This window comes from Sorex fumeus, unplaced genomic scaffold (assembly GCF_029834395.1).
Source record: "Sorex fumeus unplaced genomic scaffold, SorFum_2.1 ptg000003l, whole genome shotgun sequence".
Classification (NCBI taxonomy): Eukaryota; Metazoa; Chordata; class Mammalia; order Eulipotyphla; family Soricidae; genus Sorex; species Sorex fumeus.
In genome coordinates, this window is record NW_026606060.1 from 51,729,712 (window position 1) to 51,748,203 (window position 18,492).

Consider the following 18,492-nt stretch of genomic DNA (forward strand, 5'->3'; position numbering starts at 1 on the left):
CGAACCAGGTCTCCCTTCTCTTTGGGAGAAAAACAAGAAGCACCTTCACAGTTTCACACCGTTCGCCTGGAGCGACCCTCTGCCCACCTTTCAGGCTCCTGTCTGGGATCTGTCTCTTCAAGGACAGGATTTGTCTCGTTGTTGTGATTCTCCCGGGTATAAGCACCGAAGCAGGGGGCCGGGGGAGGGGAGGGTTGAGGAACTCGCCCCTCACGCAGCAGTTTTCAGAATGGAGCCTTGATCCCAGGCAGAGGAGGAACATGGGCCTGGGGAGGGTGTGAAGGCCCCCCCATTGTGCACACACACTCACACACATACGTGTACACACAGGCACACACACGGGAATGCACACACATGCACACAAACACACACATACACACACATGAACTCCTACACACATGCACGCACACACACATACACACGTACACAGGCACCCACAGGCACACACACACGTGCACACACAAGCACAGGCACATACACGCATGCATACACGCTCACACACATACACACCCATGCACACATACACTCATGCACACATGCACGCTCATACACTCATGCACACATGCACGCTCATGCACACATACACACATGCGTGCGCGCACACATACACGCACACACACACACACACACACACACACACATCTCCCTCCCTTGCTCTCTCTGGGAGAGTTCGTGGGAGCTCGAATGTACATCGCATTTCACAGCTTGAAAACTCAGCACTGTGTCCAGCGGCGGGGATCAGGGAAGGAAAGAGAAACGCTTCGCTCCCTGCCCGTGCTTTTGAGGAAGCGGGTCTGCGCCGTGCTGGCTACCTGAGCTGGCGCCCGCCCGCCCGCGCCGCCCAGCCCTGGCTGGAGGTGCGTTTCGGAGGGTCCAGGGGTGCCGGTGCCCCGTTGGAGGCCGCGGCGGGAGGAGCGAGTCAATGAGCCTCTGTGTCTGTCTTGGCTCGGGCCGGAGCGCCGAGGCCAAGGGCGCCTGGGCCCAAATAAAGACACGCTTTATTCCCTCCCCGTGGATGGAGGGGGGGCGGGAAGGTAGCAGGGGAAACAGAGTGAGCAGTGTTTGGGGGTGCAGCCCACCTTCCTGGGTAGTTTTCCACCACCATCGGCTCCGGGCAGCACGTTTTACGAGCGGGCGAGTGCGGGGCTGGGTGCCGGCCTCTTCAGTGGCCCTGTCCTCCCCAGGGACACGAGGAGGTGAGGTGCTCACACGGGGGTCGGGGGTGGGGTGGGGACCAGTGTCAGTAAAATCCAGCATCTCACCGTTCAGAGTCTGCAAAGTCCGGGCGCTGAGTCAGGCCCATGTCCCTGGTTCCAGATGCCCCCTCCTTCGAGGGACCCCCGCCCTTTCGAATCATGACACTGGTGACCTCACTTGATCTCGACGGGGACTTTTGTAGGGACAAGGTCTCCACAGTGGTGCTGGGGGCCAGCAGGACCACAGCTGGCACGGTTCAGTGCCAGGGGTGGAAGGTGGGGCCTCGTGTCCCTCCGGCTTGTGCTCCGGCCCTTGGTGCTTTCTCTGGGGTGATCCCCCTGCAGACGGGCCCCCGCAGAAGCCCGCGTCCTGAGTTGCCAAGGCTTGAGGGTTCGAGCATGATTTTGGAGGTGGGGGTGGAGATGGCGTGACTACACTTCCGTCCCTGGCAGCGTCTTCTATTTCTCTGACCCCGGAAGCAGCTCCAGGTTCTGGCTCTGACCCTTCTTAGTGGTTTTGATGGCCCTTCTGTGCCCATCGTCCACGACTCCCTGATGACACCCTGATTCTATTTTATTTTTTGGCTTTTTGGGTCACACCCAGCATTGCACAGGGGTTACTCCTGGCTCTGCACTTAGGAATTACTCCTGACAGTGCTCGAGGGACCATATAGGATGCCGGGGATCGAACCCAGGTCAGCTGCGTACAAGGCAAATGCCCTACCCGTTGTACTATAGCTCCAGCCCCAGACACCCTGATTCTTAGAGCTGCGTCGGACGGGGCGGTGCCCAGTTACCAAGCACAGTGTGAGGGCCGTGCTGGTATTCAAATCCCTAAGGCTGGTTAGGGCCCGGGACCACAACCAACCCGGGGCTCTGCATGGCAGGGGGTTGCTTCTCTTTTGGTGGAATGATGCCCAGCAAAGCATGTGTCCAGCCCCTTACATGACCCAGCTGACCCCACCCCCACCCCAACACACCCACCCCAAGGCGGGCTCTATAATGATGCCCATTGTACAGATCAGGAAAATGGAGGTTCAGACACTCTTAAGTCACTTGCACAGTGAATGGCGCAGCTGGTTTGGATGTAGCCGTGCATTGTAAACCACATCCCTGCCACTGAGTAAACTCTGCCGTGGACGTGAAGCTCTTCAGGGCTCCACAGGGCCCCAGGAACGTTCTCTTGCTTGCTCTCTATCACCAAGGTCAGCACCACAGGGGTGTGGCGGGAGAGGGGCGGTTTCTCCCCCATCTGTGCTTGGGGACCCTGAGGAAGCACAGGCTCTGGCTTCTGCCTTCCTGAAAGTGCCCTTGCTTACCAGCTGTGTGACATTGGGCAGGTGAGGGGACCTCTCTGTGCCTCCCTTTCCTTCTCCGTGACCCACTTCAGTGGTGTGGAGGAGGGGGTGTCTCAGCGGCTGGCCCGTGGTCCCTGCTTCATTCGTGCGAGTTGGGTGACGGGGGAGCTGATGCGGGGAGCAGGGCTGTATGCCTGGTGGACTCAGGGAACCAAGCTCCATGCCCCCCCACCCACAAGGCCCCCTGCCCCAGAAGCCCTGATAGAACTCTGGAGAGCACCTGTCCATACAGAAAGACTCTCGTGGTGACAATTCTGTTTTCACCATGTCCTGCACCCATAACGGGCATGCAGCTCCATCTTCACCCATCTCAATCTTCCCAGCCCAGAGCAATGCCATCCGGGCCCAGCGGGTGGTTCTGATTTTTTTTTTTTTGCTTTTTGGGTCACACCTGGTGATACACAGGGGTTTACTCCTGGCTCATGCACTCAGGAATTAATCCTGGCGGCGCTCGGGGGGACCATATGGGATGCTGGGAATCGAACCCTGGTCGGCCTCGTGCAAGGCAAACGCCCTACCCGCTTTGCTATCGCTCCAGCCCCCCAGGGGTGGTTCTGAGCCCTTGGAACGTGGCCACAGTGAGTTGAGATGTGCTGAAAGGGTTCGATACCCGTGTTGGCAAGGATAATTCATTTTTTATGTTGATTAAACGTTAAAATGATGACAGTTTGGATGTTGGGGTTAATTAAGACGTTATCGAGGGCCGGAGCAATAGCAGGGTGGGCAAGGTGTTTGCCTTGCGTGTGGCTGGCCATGCGGCTAACCGTGGTTCAGTTCCTGACACCCTGTATCCTATGGTCCCCTGAGCCATCCAGGAGAGAGCCCTGAGCACAGAGCCGGGAGTAAGCCCTGAGCACCACCAGGTGTGACCCCCCAACTTCCCCCCCCCAAAAAAAAGGGATATTATTTGAATTGATGTTATATCAAAAAAAGGTTGTTTTTTTTTTTATCATGTGACTGCTGGGACTCCTGAAATGTCACATCAGACTTCTCTTGGATTACAGTGATATGGAGAGTAGGCTCCAGGAATTAAGAAACCATTTTTTTTTCTTTTTGAGTCACACCCGGCTCTGTTCAGGGGTTTACTCCTGGCTCTGCACTCAGAAATTACTCCTGGCAGTGCTTGGGGAGGGGGGACCTTATAGGATGCCGGGGATCGAACCCAGGTTGGCCGTGTGCAAGGCAAATGCCCTATCTGCTGTACTATTGCTCTGGCCCCAGAAACACTTTTTTGGGGGGGCTGACTGCTAAATTCCAGCACCCTTCCTCTGGTTCTTCAAGGAGAGACTCAAAAAAAAAAAAAAGAAAAACTGTTGACAGACTTTCGATTGTAGAGATCCCCTTTTTTTTTTAACCTCAGAAAGCCTGTGAGGAGTCAGGCCAGGGACAGAGAAAGCTGGGCGCTCAGGCTCAAGGACGCCACAGCCCAGCTGCTGGCCTGGTCCAACCCCCTGAGGCATGGCCCAGGCTGGCCTCCCGCTCAATGACTGCGTTTCAGAGCCCGGCCTCGCCTCTCTGGAGGTAATCTAACCATCCTGCCCGCGGCAGCGCACGACTCTGGGAGCCTCTTCTATTTTCAGCACTTTGGGGAAACCAGCCTCGGTAGAGACGTGAAGCCTCACCCCGCAGGCGGGCGGGCGGAGGCCCGTGAAAGAGATCACTATGCTCCCAGAACGGCCCAGAAAGGCCCGAAGGAAATTTCCACCGACTCTGAGGTCCTTGGCTTCTCCCTCTGAAGCCTGTGAAGATAGAAGATGGAAGCCCTTGGCTGCCATCCCTCCACTCCCCTTTCTTCCTCACAGCAAGCCACGGACCCTTTCCCTTGTGAGGGGACACGTCTGAGAATCTTGGGTCTGTGGAAATCAAGACTGTGCCCCCCTCGGGTCTGACGAAGCCCCTTGAGGCCACAGTACAGAGCATCCCTGGGGGATGAGGGAGGAATTTCTGTCAGAGGTGCCCGTGCTGGACAGAAGCCTCTGGGCTGTCTCTTCTGAGTCTCCTGTGGGTTCCGGGCGGGCTCTGCTGGGCTGTGACTCAGACAGCCTTCTCCGTGGCGTCATTCACCCATCCTGCTGTCTCCTCACGTCCTCTTGGAGGTGACCACACATGTGGCCTCTCCCCTCTATTCTCCTGTCACTGAATGTCCACGAACCAAGTGTACATATGAACTGAGTGTGCATGTGTCTGAACTGAATATTCTGTGGTAGGGATAGTCCTGAATGACTCTGAACTTTGACTCTTCTTCACCCTTACTTAATACGATGTGAAACCCAGACGCAGTTTCTTCATCAGTTGGCAGTGGTCTCGCCAGACAAACCAGCTTGTGGAAGACGTTTTGGAAGCCTGAGCCTTCCTCCTCACTGGTCCCAAGTCTTTGCTTTTCCTACTGCTTGTCCCACCTTTCATCTTCCTTCCTCAGACCAGGACTCCTCAGAGACCCCGGGAGCCCTGAGTCTCCCTGAACACACACACACACACACACACACACACACACACACACACACACACAGAGAGAGAACTTCTACCAACCCTTCCCCCCAGGGAAGGGTTCTCTCCCATAGCAATTAAAAACTTTGGATAAAGTGTTCTCCTGGAATAATTTAGAATGTTCCTGAAGTTTGGAGGTTTCTAGTATTTCTGTATTTCTGTCTCCTTGTAACCTCCTAGACAACCATCACCCATGGAGTCATCCACCCCCCCCCCCCATCTCCCATGTCCTCTTGTTGATGGCCATAGATGGGGATTCTTTTGGTTGCCTAGTGTTTGGAAATACTGGGTTCCTAGCCTGCCTTTCCTGTTAGTGTCAGGATTAGAACAAGAGATCTTGGCAAGGAGGAGAGGTTACTTTTCATTAAACATCCTGAGTTGGCCTGTTCCGTCGGCGGGGAGTGGGGGAGCGGGAAGTCGTCTGTTGTAGACACGTAACTGGGAATGAGGACAGGGATTAACTCCCATTAAGGATCCCCTTGGCTGATGCGGCGCCTGGCGGGGTGTAGATTTTCCTGTTAGTCCCTCATTCTCGGTGTGGGGGCAGTTTGGTCACGGGAAAAGGAAACACACCTGGTGTCTAAGACCTGGATTCCAGCATCCACGATGCCTCTTCTGAGCCTTGAGTCCTTTATTAAGCCGCTTTCCATCCCGGAGTTTTCCGCTTCCCGCTTCGAGGTGGGGAAGAATCACCGACCGAACTAACTCAGTGACTTGCTTTTGTAAATGGCAGAACTCCATAGGAAATCAGTTTTCTACACTTCCTTTTGTGGGTGTTGGCAGTGATTGTGTCTCTTTTTCAAAGTTTGAGTTGGGAGCAGAGCGAGAGTACAGTGGTTAGAGCATCTGCCTCATCGTGGCTTTCCTGGGTTCCATCCGTGGCACCCCACAGGGTCCCCTGAGCACCGTCAGGAGTGAGCACAGAGCCAGGAGTAAGCCCTGAGCACTGCTGGGTGTGGCCCCCCAAACCAAGATTAGTAGTAACTCTAATAAACTAAGAGTAACATTTGAGTTGGGTACATACATATTTGTCAATTCCCAGTTGCAGTTCAAGTTAGCGGTTCTTTTCAGGTGATAACGTTTCTAGGTCCTGTTCTCACTCCCACATCCCAACAGTGACTACATTGGCTTGGGGAGAGGCAGAAACGGGTTTCTTTCATCCCTGACTCCCGGGGGCCTGATCCCTCAGCAGCCTCTGACTCCCCAGGGGGTGGGCCAGGTATACCGAGGGGCGATGAGAAGCTCTTTTGAGAAGAAAGAAAAAGCTCTTTGAAACACTGCTGATAGAGAGAATGAATGCCTGTTCGGGAAAAATTTCTGAGGAGGAGAGTGTTTTTGTTTTTTAGGTGTAATGCAAGTCGAGTTTATTGCTACTTGAGCTTTTAATTGGTTTGCTAATATTTTTTATAGCTTCTTATTTTCATGTTTACAGGTCCCCAGATGCTGAGATTTCCTGACATCCACGTAGGGATGGATAAATAGCAAAACGGGAGGCATTGTATGAGGCAGAAATGGCCCCGAGCCCGCGTGGGAGCCCCTAACTGTGTTTAATGTGATTTGTGTCCTGCAGCTGGGGCTCCCCTAATTCCAGGAAAAACAAATATCAACTGTTTCCCAGCCAGGCGGGGGGTGCCCCAGGGACGGCCAGGCCACCCGAGAGAGCGTCTGGTGGTCTGGGCTAGCGGTGGGGCTTCCTCTGGGGGGCTGGGTGAGCCTTGTCTCCAGGGGGGCCTCAAGTCCGTGTGCCCCGAGGAGGTCTGTCCGACTGGGGAAGGTGCCACTGCCCCTCGCTGCAGTTCACGGCTGCCACGGGGCTCCCGCAAACACTCCCCCTCCAGAGGCCACTGCCGTGGGGCCCCACGAATGTGTCTCCCATCTCTTGGCTGTCCTTGGAATCTGCGACTGAGCTGAGGCCAAGTTCAGTGGGTTTGCTTTGCTCTTTCTCCCTTGGCTCACTCAGAGATGGTGTCTTGCCTGCTCTCTCTCTCTCTCTCTCTCTCTCTCTCTCGCTCTCTCTCTCATTCACTCACTCACTCTTCTCGCATTCCTTCCTGCCTTTCTCTTTTCTCTCCCTCCCTCCCTCCCTCCCTCCCTCCCTTCCTTCCTTCCTTCCTTCCTTCCTTCCTTCCTTCCTTCCTTCCTTCCTTTCCTTCCTTCCTTCCTTTCCGTCCTTTCTCTTACTCTCTTACTCTTTTTCTCTCTTTCCTTCCTTCCTTTCTCTTTTTTCTCACCTTTCTTTCTTTCTTTCTTTCTTTTCCTCCCTCCCTCCTTCTTTCCCCTCCCTCCCTCCCTCCCTCCCTCCCTCCCTTCCTTCCTTCCTTCCCTCCCTCCCTCCCTCCCTCTCTCCCTCCCTCCTTCCTTCCTCTCTCTCTCTCTGTCCCTTCCTCTCTTCCTCTCTTCCTCTCTTCCTCCCTTCCTCCCTTCCTGCCTGCCTCCCTCCCTCCCTCCCTTCTTTCCTTCCTTCCTTCCTTCCTTCCTTCCTTCCTTCCTTCCTTCCTCCCTCCCTCCCTCCCTTCCTTCTCCTTCCTTCCTTCTTTCTCCTTCCTTCTTTCCTTCCTCCCTCCCTCCCTCCCTCCCTCCCTCCCTCCCTCCCTCCCACCCTTCCTTCCTTCCTTCTCTTACTCTCTTCTCTCTTTTTCTCTGTCTCTTTCCTTCATTCCTTTCTCTTTTTCTCTCCCTTTTTTTCTTTCTTCCTTTCTTCCCTTGCATGGGAGGGTCCTACCACCCACCTGGATTTTTTTCAGGGCCCCCTTCTGGGGGCCTGTGATCACCCACTCTGGGTAATGCTGCTGCTGCTGCTGCTGCTAAGTCCTTGCATTGCACAGGATATGGCTCTCGTGTCTAATAGAAGCGTTTCTAATGGGTGACTTCTTTTATGACAACTGAAAGCGCCACATGTAAATTTGAGACAAAAAATTGTCGCTTGTTGTAGCACTGTAGCACTGTCCTCCCGTTGTTCATCAATTTGCTCGAGCGGGCACCAGTAGCATCTCCATTGTGAGACTTGTTGTTACTGTTTTTGGCATATCCAATGCGCCACAGGGAGCTTGCCAGGCTCTGCCACACGGGCGGGATACTCTCGGTAGCTTGCCGTGCTCTCCGAGAGGGATGGAGGAATCAATCCCAGGTCGGCCGCCTGTAAGCCAAATGCCCTATCGCTGTGCTATCACTCCAGCCCACTTGCTCTGGATCCTGAGCAAATGCCCATTTTATGTCTTCCTCTCTTCTTCTTTCCTGGTTTTATTTTTAGACTATTTGTAAAAATATAAATGGAAAGGCTATTATGAGACTTTAGACTTAGTTGTTGGTTTGGGGGCCACACCCAGCAGTGCTCAGGATTTACTTACTCTTGGCTCTGTGCTTGGGGATCACTCCTGGTGGTGCTCAGGGGACCAAGTAGGGTACAGGGGATCAAACCAAGGCAAGCATCCTACCCGCTGTACTATCTCTTTAGACCCTATGAGGCTTTGATGGTGCAAATAGCAAGTTTGGGTTTGGGAAGGGGTTAGAAATAGAAATTTAGGACTTACTGCAAGTTTCATTCCTTCGTCCTGAAAAGCACTCACACCTTTCCCCTCAAACTCTGCCTAACAGTTCAACTTTGGACAGTTGTAAGAATTGAGAAATTCGATAAAGGAAATTTGGATAGTGGGTTTTGTCTTCTTCTTCTTCTTCCAAAAATGCATTCTAGGAGCTGAGAGGGAGCGGGAACTCTGGAACCTGAGTGACCTTGGTCCTCTCTGCCTGGAGTTCTGTTCTGCCCGAGATCTGATTAGGATACAACTTTTCCAATTTCCTTCTGTTGTTCCGGGGCACAGAGTTTTTAGAACTCATTTGCATCTGTCTGCGTGTTGAATTCTGGAGGGTGCGATTATGGACAAACGGAATAATGAAATCAGGTGGGCATCTCGCTCCATTGGTATTCAGATCCGGTGCTGCTCCCGGGCTCAACCTGCCTGAAATACAGATTTTACTGTGCATTACAATGGATAGCTCACAAAGGGTTCTTGATTAAACAAGAAAGGAAAGAAAGGAAAGGGGGGAGGAAGTTGGAACTGTGAGAGGGAAAGGCAGAGGGGGCAGACCCAAGAAGGTATGGTAGGCTGGGGCCTGGGACCCTCCTTAGGATGAGGTCGTCCGCCCGAGAACACTGCGTGGTTCCCAGTGACCCGTGCAAAGGGGCCTTGAGAGAGAGCTGGAAGAGGCAAGTGGAGGCCTGTCTCTCCAGAACCAAGTTAAGGGGAGCTGATGAGGGTATTCCTACCAGTGTCTGGGATGGCACATGGCAGAAGAAGATTCCTTAAAAAAAGCTTGCTGAGGGCCAGAGAAAGAGTACAGTGCGTAAGGGGCTTGTCTGTATAAGCTAAACCTGGGCATGATCCTTGGCACCCCATACAGTGCCCTGAGTCCTGCCAGGAGGTATCCCTGAGCACCTCTTGTGTGGGCCCAAAGGGAAAAAGAAGGAAGGAAGGAGGAAGGGAGGGAGGGAGGGAGAGAGGGAGGGAGGGAGGGAGGGAGGGAGGAGGAGGGAGAAGGGAGGGAGGGGAGGAAGGGAGGGAGGGAGGGAGGAAAGGAGGGAGGGAGGGGAGGAAGGAAGGAAGGAAAGAAGGAAGGAAGGAAGGAAGGAGGAAGGAAATAAAAAGGAAAAAAGCTTGTTGATTGAAACGTTCTATTGGCCTATGTCTTCACTGAATAGAACGGATTTTCATTCACAGAACTTGTAAGAAATGCTGTGATTCTGTTTGGACAGGTATGTTTATATACCTGACTTGTCCTTAAGAATTGCGGTGTGGCGAAGCAGCTGTGTAGAAACGAGGGGCTTGATTGGCCAGGAAACTGTTTCCAATGGGAAGCGGGTCTCCCCGGAACGGGCTGGGCATTGAGAGGGACAAGAAGAGAGAAAGCAGGACGCCGCATCTTTGGCCCGGCCTCCAGAGTGGCCACGGCTTATGCATATGCTAGGAGGTGAGTGCACACTGTGTGTACAGAGAACAGCCGAGAAGCATCCCGAAAAAGCGTCACCATCAGTCTGGGATGCAGATGGTGCTGGAAGTCGAGAAGGATGCAGTTTCACCTGCGCCAGGGGCCAGGGGCAGAAGCGTTTGTCAGATTCTGCTTTGGCTCCATCAGAGGCAATCAATACAGAATTTTTTCTGTTAAGGACATAGAGGGGCCTCCGAGCAGTACCCCCCAGCCCACCCCCAGCCCCGGGCAGCTCCAGTCTCTCTCCCCATTTCTGTGGGTCGGAAAGCCGCCCCCAGGAACTGAGGAAGCCCCCGCCTGCAGGGTTGGGACGCGCATGGCTTTGCAGCCACCAGCGCGCACAATTACCCCCTCTGTCTCCTGTCTGCCAGCTGGGCTGAAGGCTCCTGGGCACCCCCATCTCCCCAGCCCACCCTCCCACCCCCCGCTTCTCCTGCTCCACACCCTCCTGAATGTTCCATTCTCCACCGCCACAATTAGGAGCCTGTTCCTGGCTGGGAAAGAGCGGCGTGGAGGCTCCTCAGCTCACGGGGCATGAAGGTAGCGACGGAACGGCCGTTCCGAGAGCTCGGCTGGCTCAAAGCCACCGCCCCCTTGGGGGCTTGCAGAGAGGGCGCCGGTGGGGTGCAGCTCTGCAGGAAGCCCTCGCTTTCTCCTCTGTAGAGGGTGCTCTGGGTTGCCCACTGCTTCCGGGCTGCCTTCTGAATGCCTCTTCTGCCTGGTGTATGAACTAGGGCAGGTTCACTCTTCGACCCCCTTACCTCCCTCTCCCCCCATGCTGTCTCATCCCTGGACCCCATGCAGTTCCCTGAGCACTACTAAGAGTGACCCTTGAGCACTGGACCCGAGTCAGCCCCAAGCACTCCCCAAACCAACCCCGAACAAAGAACACCTGGGATGGGATTGGTGATTTACTGACAGATTCTGCTCATCCCTGCTGAGCTCCAGGCCCTGGACCAGACATGCTCCGTGTGACCTTTTGGGGATGGATTCTTTGCCCTGCGTGCAGCTGTTCTAGAAGCTCCTCCTGGCTCGTCTCGCTCCACGGGAAGCCAACCGTGTGCTTGGCACCAGATGCCTGCTCACAGTGTCAGGACCATGCCCAGGAAGGTTCATGCCTCCTCCTGTGGACAGGCAGCCCAGACTGGGAAGGGTCTTCCGCCCGGCCCTGCCAGCCAGCAAGCCTCCCGGGATTTCCTGACCTGGGGATCAGCTCCTGCTCCAGGGCCACACCTGCTGGGCGTTTCCCGGGGCTGCTAGAACCAAGGACTCAGCCTGCGATGCGGAGGCTTCGCACATGGGAGCTCTGGTTTCTTCCTTGGCACCTCGTGGGCCCCTTGAGCATCCTTGGGGGTAACATGCAAAGATCCAGCCGGGCTACTGGGTGTTGTCCTCGGGACCACCTCCCTCTGTAGCCTCCCTCCTCTGGACTCACCTCTCTCTTTGGATCTTCTTGTCTGTCTCCAGGGAGACTTTTGGCTTCAGGGCCCAACCTGGCCAGTTCAGGGTGACTGCCTTATAGTGAGAGTCTTAGCAGACTCATTTCTACAAAGACCTGCCTTTAGGAATCTGAATGTGGCCCAGCGAGGGTGCCTGTTGTTAGCACTGTGTGGTTCTGTTCTGAGGTCAGTCATGTGGGTTGGGATGGGCCGGTGCTGACGTTCAGTGGGGAGCCCGAGGTCTGCTCTCAGGAGCCCCTTCTCTGTAACTCGGTGGCACATCTCTTTGACGTTTTGTTTGTTTGGTTGGTTTTTAATTTCTTCTTTATTTTATGAAGTATTTTATAATATTTGATTACATTTAATATTCTAACACCAATCCCACCACCGTTATACCTTCTCACCACCATATTTAAGATGTTTCCATCCCAAACCCCAATCCCTTGCCCCAAAGCAGAACCGAAATCATATTATTTTGTATTGTTATAAAAAAAAAAACTGCTGAAAATGCTACAAAAAAATATCCTTCGAGGAAAAAGTGTGGAGGTTGTTATATTTCACCCAGGGGCCATTAAGCCCTTCTAGGAGAGATCACTAACATGGTATTAAAGGTTGAGCCTTGTGTGCTTTATATAGATAGATAGATAGATAGATATTGATATTGATATTAATTCGGAGAGTCCAGCAAGCTATCAAGAGTATCTCGCCAGCGCGTGTATTCAATATGCCAAACACAGTAACAACAAGTCTCACGATGGAGACGTTGCTGGGCCCACTCAAGCAAATTGATGAACAGTGGGAGGACAGTGACAGTGATCCACGGTCCACGGTCCTCCCATTGTTGATCAATTTGCTCGAGCGGGCCCAGTAACATCTCCTTCGTGAGACTTGTTGTTACTGTGTTTGGCATATTGAATACGTCACGGGTAAGTGACAGTGATATATATGAAAAAAATGTATATTTTCCTCTGAGATTGGTTGCCTCCTACTTTGAACAGCACGTCTCTTTGGAAAGTGGGACTAAGGTAAACTCCCAGGGTAGCTCTATCCACTGCCTGACGGGAATAGGTCAGGTGAGTCCTTTGGGTCTCTCTTCCTTCACCTGTACAAGCAGGACAAGAATGATGCTGGTACTTACCCGTGGCCTATATGAGTACCATGATTTCGCATGAGCACAGACTGCGAGCAGCTGTTGCAGAAATGTTTTGCCTGCCTGGAGAGGATGTTTATTAATATCCAGTCAAACCGTAGCCATTCCATGAACAATTCAGAGCTTTCCAGGTGGAGCTGGGGATATTGCAAAGGGCCAGCGCACATGCTTTGCCCGTGGGAGCCCCAGATATGATCCTTGGTCCTCTGTGGTCCTTCAGACACCACCAACACTGCTGAGTGTGGCCCCCCCATGGGGGAGGGGCGGAGAGAGAGAGAGAGAGAGAGAGAGAGAGAGAGATTTCTCTCTCAAGATATTGGGGGGTCCATGTTCCTTCTGCAGGCTCCAACCAAGGGGGACCCTGTCCTTGCCTTTTCCAGTAACAGGCAGCCACCCGCTGTCCTGGGGGTGTGGCCATAGCATGTCAGTTCTGCTTCTCTTCACATGTTTATCTGACTCGGGCCCTGGGGAGAAGCCAAAGGCAGGTGAGACTGAGAGCTTGTCTTCAGTGGGACCGGGGGTGGTGTGGGACCCTGGAACTGTGGCAGAGGGAAGTGGACGCTGGTTGGGAGGTGTGATGCTGGACTGCACCCTATATGTTGAGACCCCTTCAAATCACAGTGTGTCAACTACAGTGCTGCAAGTAAAATAAAGACCGCAGTGACGACTAGCCAGAGAATCCGGGACAGTCTTGCCAACTTCAGGCCCTTGGCATAGTAACACCATCTGCAAAGGTCCCTCTGGCCATGGAGGGCGGCACATCTCCCCCCCTCCCCCCCACACACACCGTTCCCTTCCCCGTGCCAGAGATGTAGTGGGGTCCCAAGTGGGACCTCCCTTTCTGCTCCACCCAGCTCAGAAGGTCTCATCTGATTTCTGTTTATCAGATGCTGTTGGCTTCAGCCCAGCGCCCCATCCCCCCTCCCCGATGTAATCTGGGAGTCTCTTCCAGGCTCTCAGGTCTGAGTCTTGCCCCATCCCCATTTCCTCCTGTCCTCACCTAAAAAATAGAGGCTTCAGAACCAATTCTGCGGGGCTGCCCAGAGCCCAGGGTGAAGCCCTGTGTGGGACGTGCCTGCTTCTCATTGGCCCTCCGAAACATGGGAGCCATTCTTCTAGGGTTGATGACTTCTAAATTATTTTTATTGCTTCTGTAACAATAAACAGAGCCCTGTGTCTCAGGAAGAATGAACAAAGGCCTTAGCGTGCAGGTTGAGGGGGTCCCTAATAATGATCAAGAATAAATAAATAAATTAAATTAAAAAACCAGTTCCCAACTCGTCAGAACTGGACAGGTTGGGGAACAAAAGGGTCATTCAGCCGGCCCTGGCATGGGGGGGTGGGGCAGGAAGGGGATCGAGATTAGTGGGTCAAACAGTATTTTATTGTGACGGCCTCAGATCAAGGTGGACTTCTGGAAGGGTCTTTGTGTTCACAGAGGCAGAAGTTATTTTATGGGCCCTCTGGAGGTCTGGGGCCTAAAGGGCAACTGTGTTGATTGGCCTTTCACCGCTTACACGATGTTTTCAGGAGGAACTGGACACAAATCTTTCAAAGAGTCAAGTTGAGTCCCTGGTGAGAATGGACGGGAGAGAGAGGCCAGAGCGATAGGACAGCAGGGAAAGTGTTTGCCTTGCATGCGGCCGACCGGGGTTCAATCTCCAGCATCCCCTAGCATCCCCGAGCCCCTCCCAGAGTGATCACTGAATGCAGAGCCAGGAGTCAGCCCTGAGCATCGTGGAGTGTGGTCCACCCCTCCATCCCCCAAAACACAGCATCCTTTTCTCTTGGGTGGGAGAAAGAAGCTGCCTTTTTACCTTTTCAGAGAGTCACCATGAGTATAATGAGCACCCACTGTGCTTTATCTATTTTATATGCCAGGAATCCATCCTTGGGGTTGGTTCAGTCTTCTTTTCCAACACTGACACATAGTAATGGCGCCTAGGCCCCGTGTCTTTTGGGAGACTGAGCCGGGAAGGTGGACAGACTTCACGGGTTCCCACAGTCTGTGTTCAGAGAAGCCCTGGCCAGCACTGTGTTTGTGTATGTGTGTGTGTGTGTGTGTGTGTGTGTGTGTGTGTGTGTGTGTGTGTCTGGGGGACGGGGCTGTTACTCCAAGTACGGATGAAGCATCTGATTGAGCACCGGCTTTCTTCAAAGAGCAGAATTCTGTGCAACTTCTTATGTTTTCTACCCACGAAACTAATGCTTCTCTGTGAACTAGCAAAATCAAGATAGTGAATTGTGAAAATGATTCTGCTCCAAGAAGACTTTCTGTGGTGACGCAGAGTGTAGGGGAGGTGAGAGTGTAGACAGCACGGCGGTGTGTGGACGGGACGGTGGTGCTTAGGTCCTCCCGTGGCCCTACCAGAGGGGAACAGACTTGAATGGGATGTTTAAAGCCTTTTGTGAGCCCGCTCTAAAACATATTCTTGAAGGTGTGGGGGAGGGGGAGGGGGAGGGAAAGAGCAGAAGAGCCTCTTTCAAATTGTTTATTTTTAGATGTTATTAAAAAGGAAAAATTATACATGTATAATTCTGAAACTCATACAGCAGAGACTCCCAAGTATTGGCGGAGGGGAGGAGGAGGAGGAGAGGAATCCCGCCAGGCCCGGCTGGGGGACAGCCTGTTCTCCTCATGCAGACGATGTCCTTGAAATGGACATTCCGGTCAAGGTCACCTGCTTGCTCAGTGAGTCAGGGTTCCACCTCCCTCGTTCCACTCAGGCCACTGGTGTGCATGTGTGTGTGTGCGTGTGCATGTGTGAGCATGTTGTGGGTGTGTGTGTGCGTGCATGTGAATGTGTGTGAGCATGTGTGCATGTGTGTGCTTGCGTGCATGTGTGCGTGCATGTATGCATGTGTGTGTGTGTATATATGGGGGACGGGGTTGTTAATTCCAAATACAGAACCCCTGGCTCAGCAGTAGGGCATGTGCTTTGCATGTGGGAGCCCTGAGTGGGCTCCCTGGTACCATACAGAATTAACATACTTAAACGAAAGTTCATTAAAGAAGATTGAACATAGGAGTCGGTGCAGAAAGCCTTGATTTTGTGAGGGCTAGATTTCAGGCCTGTTGAGTTGGGTCCTAAAAAATCACAAATATGCTGCATTTCCCAGCCCCCCCCCCCCCCCCCCCCGCCAAGGTCATTTGGGTGGATGCTGATGTGGGCTGAGGGAGGCCCGGATGTTGGCGGCTGTGGGCACTGTTCCCAGAGGCAGCACTCAGGATTAGTCAGGGTGCCCCAGGCCCCTGGGAGGGTGTGCATGAGAGAGAGACAGAGAGAGACAGAGAGGAGAGAGACAGGAACTATGTACAAAAACCATGATTATTAAGAAATGATATTTATTATTTTTTGGTTCTGGGGCCACACCCAGCAGTGCTCAGGTCTTGCTACTGGCTCAGTGCTCAGGAATTACTCCTGGCAGTGTTCCAGGGACCATATGGGGTGGTCAGGGGATCGTACCCAGGTTGGCCATGTGCAGGGAAAGCACCTTACCCACTGTACTATTGCTCATCTTTTTTTTTTTTTTTAATCATCCACAGCATCATCATGGGAAAAAAATCAGAAGGTTTAGACATGGAGCTACTTGCTGGTTCCACCGTGATTTTGCTTGGAGCCCTGTTTAGGAGAGGCCTTTGGTTTGATAGGGCCGTAGGCCTCTGCAGAGGTCTAACCTCAGCTGTGGCTTTGCCGAGTAATTTGCATATAATTACTGGGAGCAGCTCAGTGGAGTGGGGACCAGTCATGCAGAACTTGTGGCAGGGATTGATTCCCCACCAGGAAATGAATACCCTCAGACTGCCTGACTGTCCACGCCAGACCAGATCACTTCCATGCCGCCCACCTTTGTTTGTTGGCACCAGACTCTCACCTGCAAGGGAAACTTTTTTTAAAAACATTATTTAAAAGTTTTTCATTTGCATCTTGTTTCTAACTATAGCCATTGACGTTGCTGGGCCGTTAATAGGCACTAACTAGCTGTTTGCTGAATGACTAATGGAACCAGTGAGAGGATGAGTAAGTGAATGCCTGCCTTTTCAAGGATGGGAAAATTCACTGCTATTGGCCGAATTCCCTTCCGCCATGCTAGTGCTACTTGCCCAAGCTCCAGTAGCCTGGAGAGTCATCTTGGAGTCTTACCAAGGCAGTGATTTGCAGAAGGCAGAGAGGTGAACGAGAGCTCCCATAATGTGTCACACTTGATTATAAGTGCACAGTGCTGGCAGAATCGTCGGCAGTGGGAATGAAGGAAGGGGCAGACATTGCAGAAGCAGGAGGCAAGGGCAGGGCACCCTCTGCCCCAAGTGATGACATTTTTGGCAAGGAAGAACTCTTCCGCAGACCTGTGCTCAAGTCACATGGATGTGTGGTCTGCCTGAGGGAACATTTTCTTTTCTTTCTTGGAGGATTACAGAATAAATAGGAATTGGGAATTGGTAGGAAATGTGGATGGCTGGATGGCTGGATGGCTGGCTAGATGATGGATGGGTGGGTGGGTGGATGGATGGATGGATGGATGGATGGATGGATGGATGGACGGGATGGATGGATGGGTGGGTGGGTGGATGGATGGATGGATGGATGGATGGATGGATGGATGGATGGATGGATGGATGGGTAGATGGATGGATGGGTGGATGGATGGATGGATGGATGGGTGGGTGGATGGGTGGATGGATTGATTGGATGGGTTGGATAGGTGGATGGATGGGTGAATGGATGGATGGATGGATGGATGGATGGATGGATGGATGATGGGTGAGTGGATGGACCATGGTTGGGTGAGTGAGTGGATGGCTGAGAGGATGAGTGGCTGGGTGGCTGGATGGTTGTTGCAGGGGTGAGTGGATGGATGGTTGGGTGAATAGGCATCAACACAAGGAAGTAAAAAGAGCATCAGTCCTAAGTGGACCTAAACTTGTCTGTTTCTTTTCTGTCATCTGTAAAATGAGAATGATGAACCTCCCCCTCCCTGGCTTCAAGGACCACTAGACAGCTCAAAATAAAAACCAAACACCCTCTTTCAGTCACAGTGTTGCAGCGCTGTAAAGAATTATTATCTGCATAACCTCCTCCCTCCTAAGACTGCCTGAGTGCCCCACATCGCAAGTACGTTAAGATTAAAGTGCAAGAGTGAATCAAAATCTTGGTAAACTCGACAAACACTTTGGAATTCCTCCAGTAAACTCCGTACGGAATATTTTTTCCCTCCTCCCAGCTCCCGAGCCATTTTTCTTATGTTGGAGGTTGCCAAGATTTTATGGCTATTTGGTTATCTTATTCATCCAGATGGTTAGCATTCATTTATGCTGAAATAAATCTGCGAAGCCTCATCCATCTTGTTGTTCTACAAGCTTTAAGGTGTAGTGCCTGGAAAAGTCTGAATATGAAACCCATGTAGAAGCTCAGGTGCAGTGCCACCGCATGCTTCTTATTAATTTGGCTCGAAATTCTGCTTTTGCATCCCTTGATATTTATATGTAAGCAAATTGGGCTGTTTGGTATTAGAAACCCAAGCTGGTTTTATGACTCTTAAATACATATGCTTGTCTCAGGTTACTTAAGAGTTGATTTGTACTGAGGAAAATTAAACTGTGATTTATGACCCAGTGAACTCCCTCCCTCCCATTTTTTAAACATTAATCTTTAAGGCGTAATATGTGAGTCAGTGACCAAGGATTCCAGTACCTAAAGCTGTGTGATCTCAAGCACGTCTCTTGGCCTCACTAAACTCGTGTCCCCCCTTCTCTCTTTCGTTCTCTCCCCTCTCTTTTTCTCTTTCTCATTCTTTCCTTCCTCCCTTCCTCCCTCCCTCTTTCTTTCTTTCTTTCTTTCTTTCTTTCTTTCTTTCTTTCTCCCTCCCTTCCCCCTCCT

The 18,492-nt window shown here is 52.4% G+C and overlaps 1 protein-coding gene across 2 annotated transcripts in view; it reads left to right on the plus strand.

Moving 5' to 3' along the window:
* The window catches only part of CHST11 (carbohydrate sulfotransferase 11), a 190,134-nt gene that overhangs the window by 139,853 nt on the left and 31,789 nt on the right, over positions 1–18,492 (plus strand). The gene's annotated exons all lie outside the window — the stretch shown is intronic.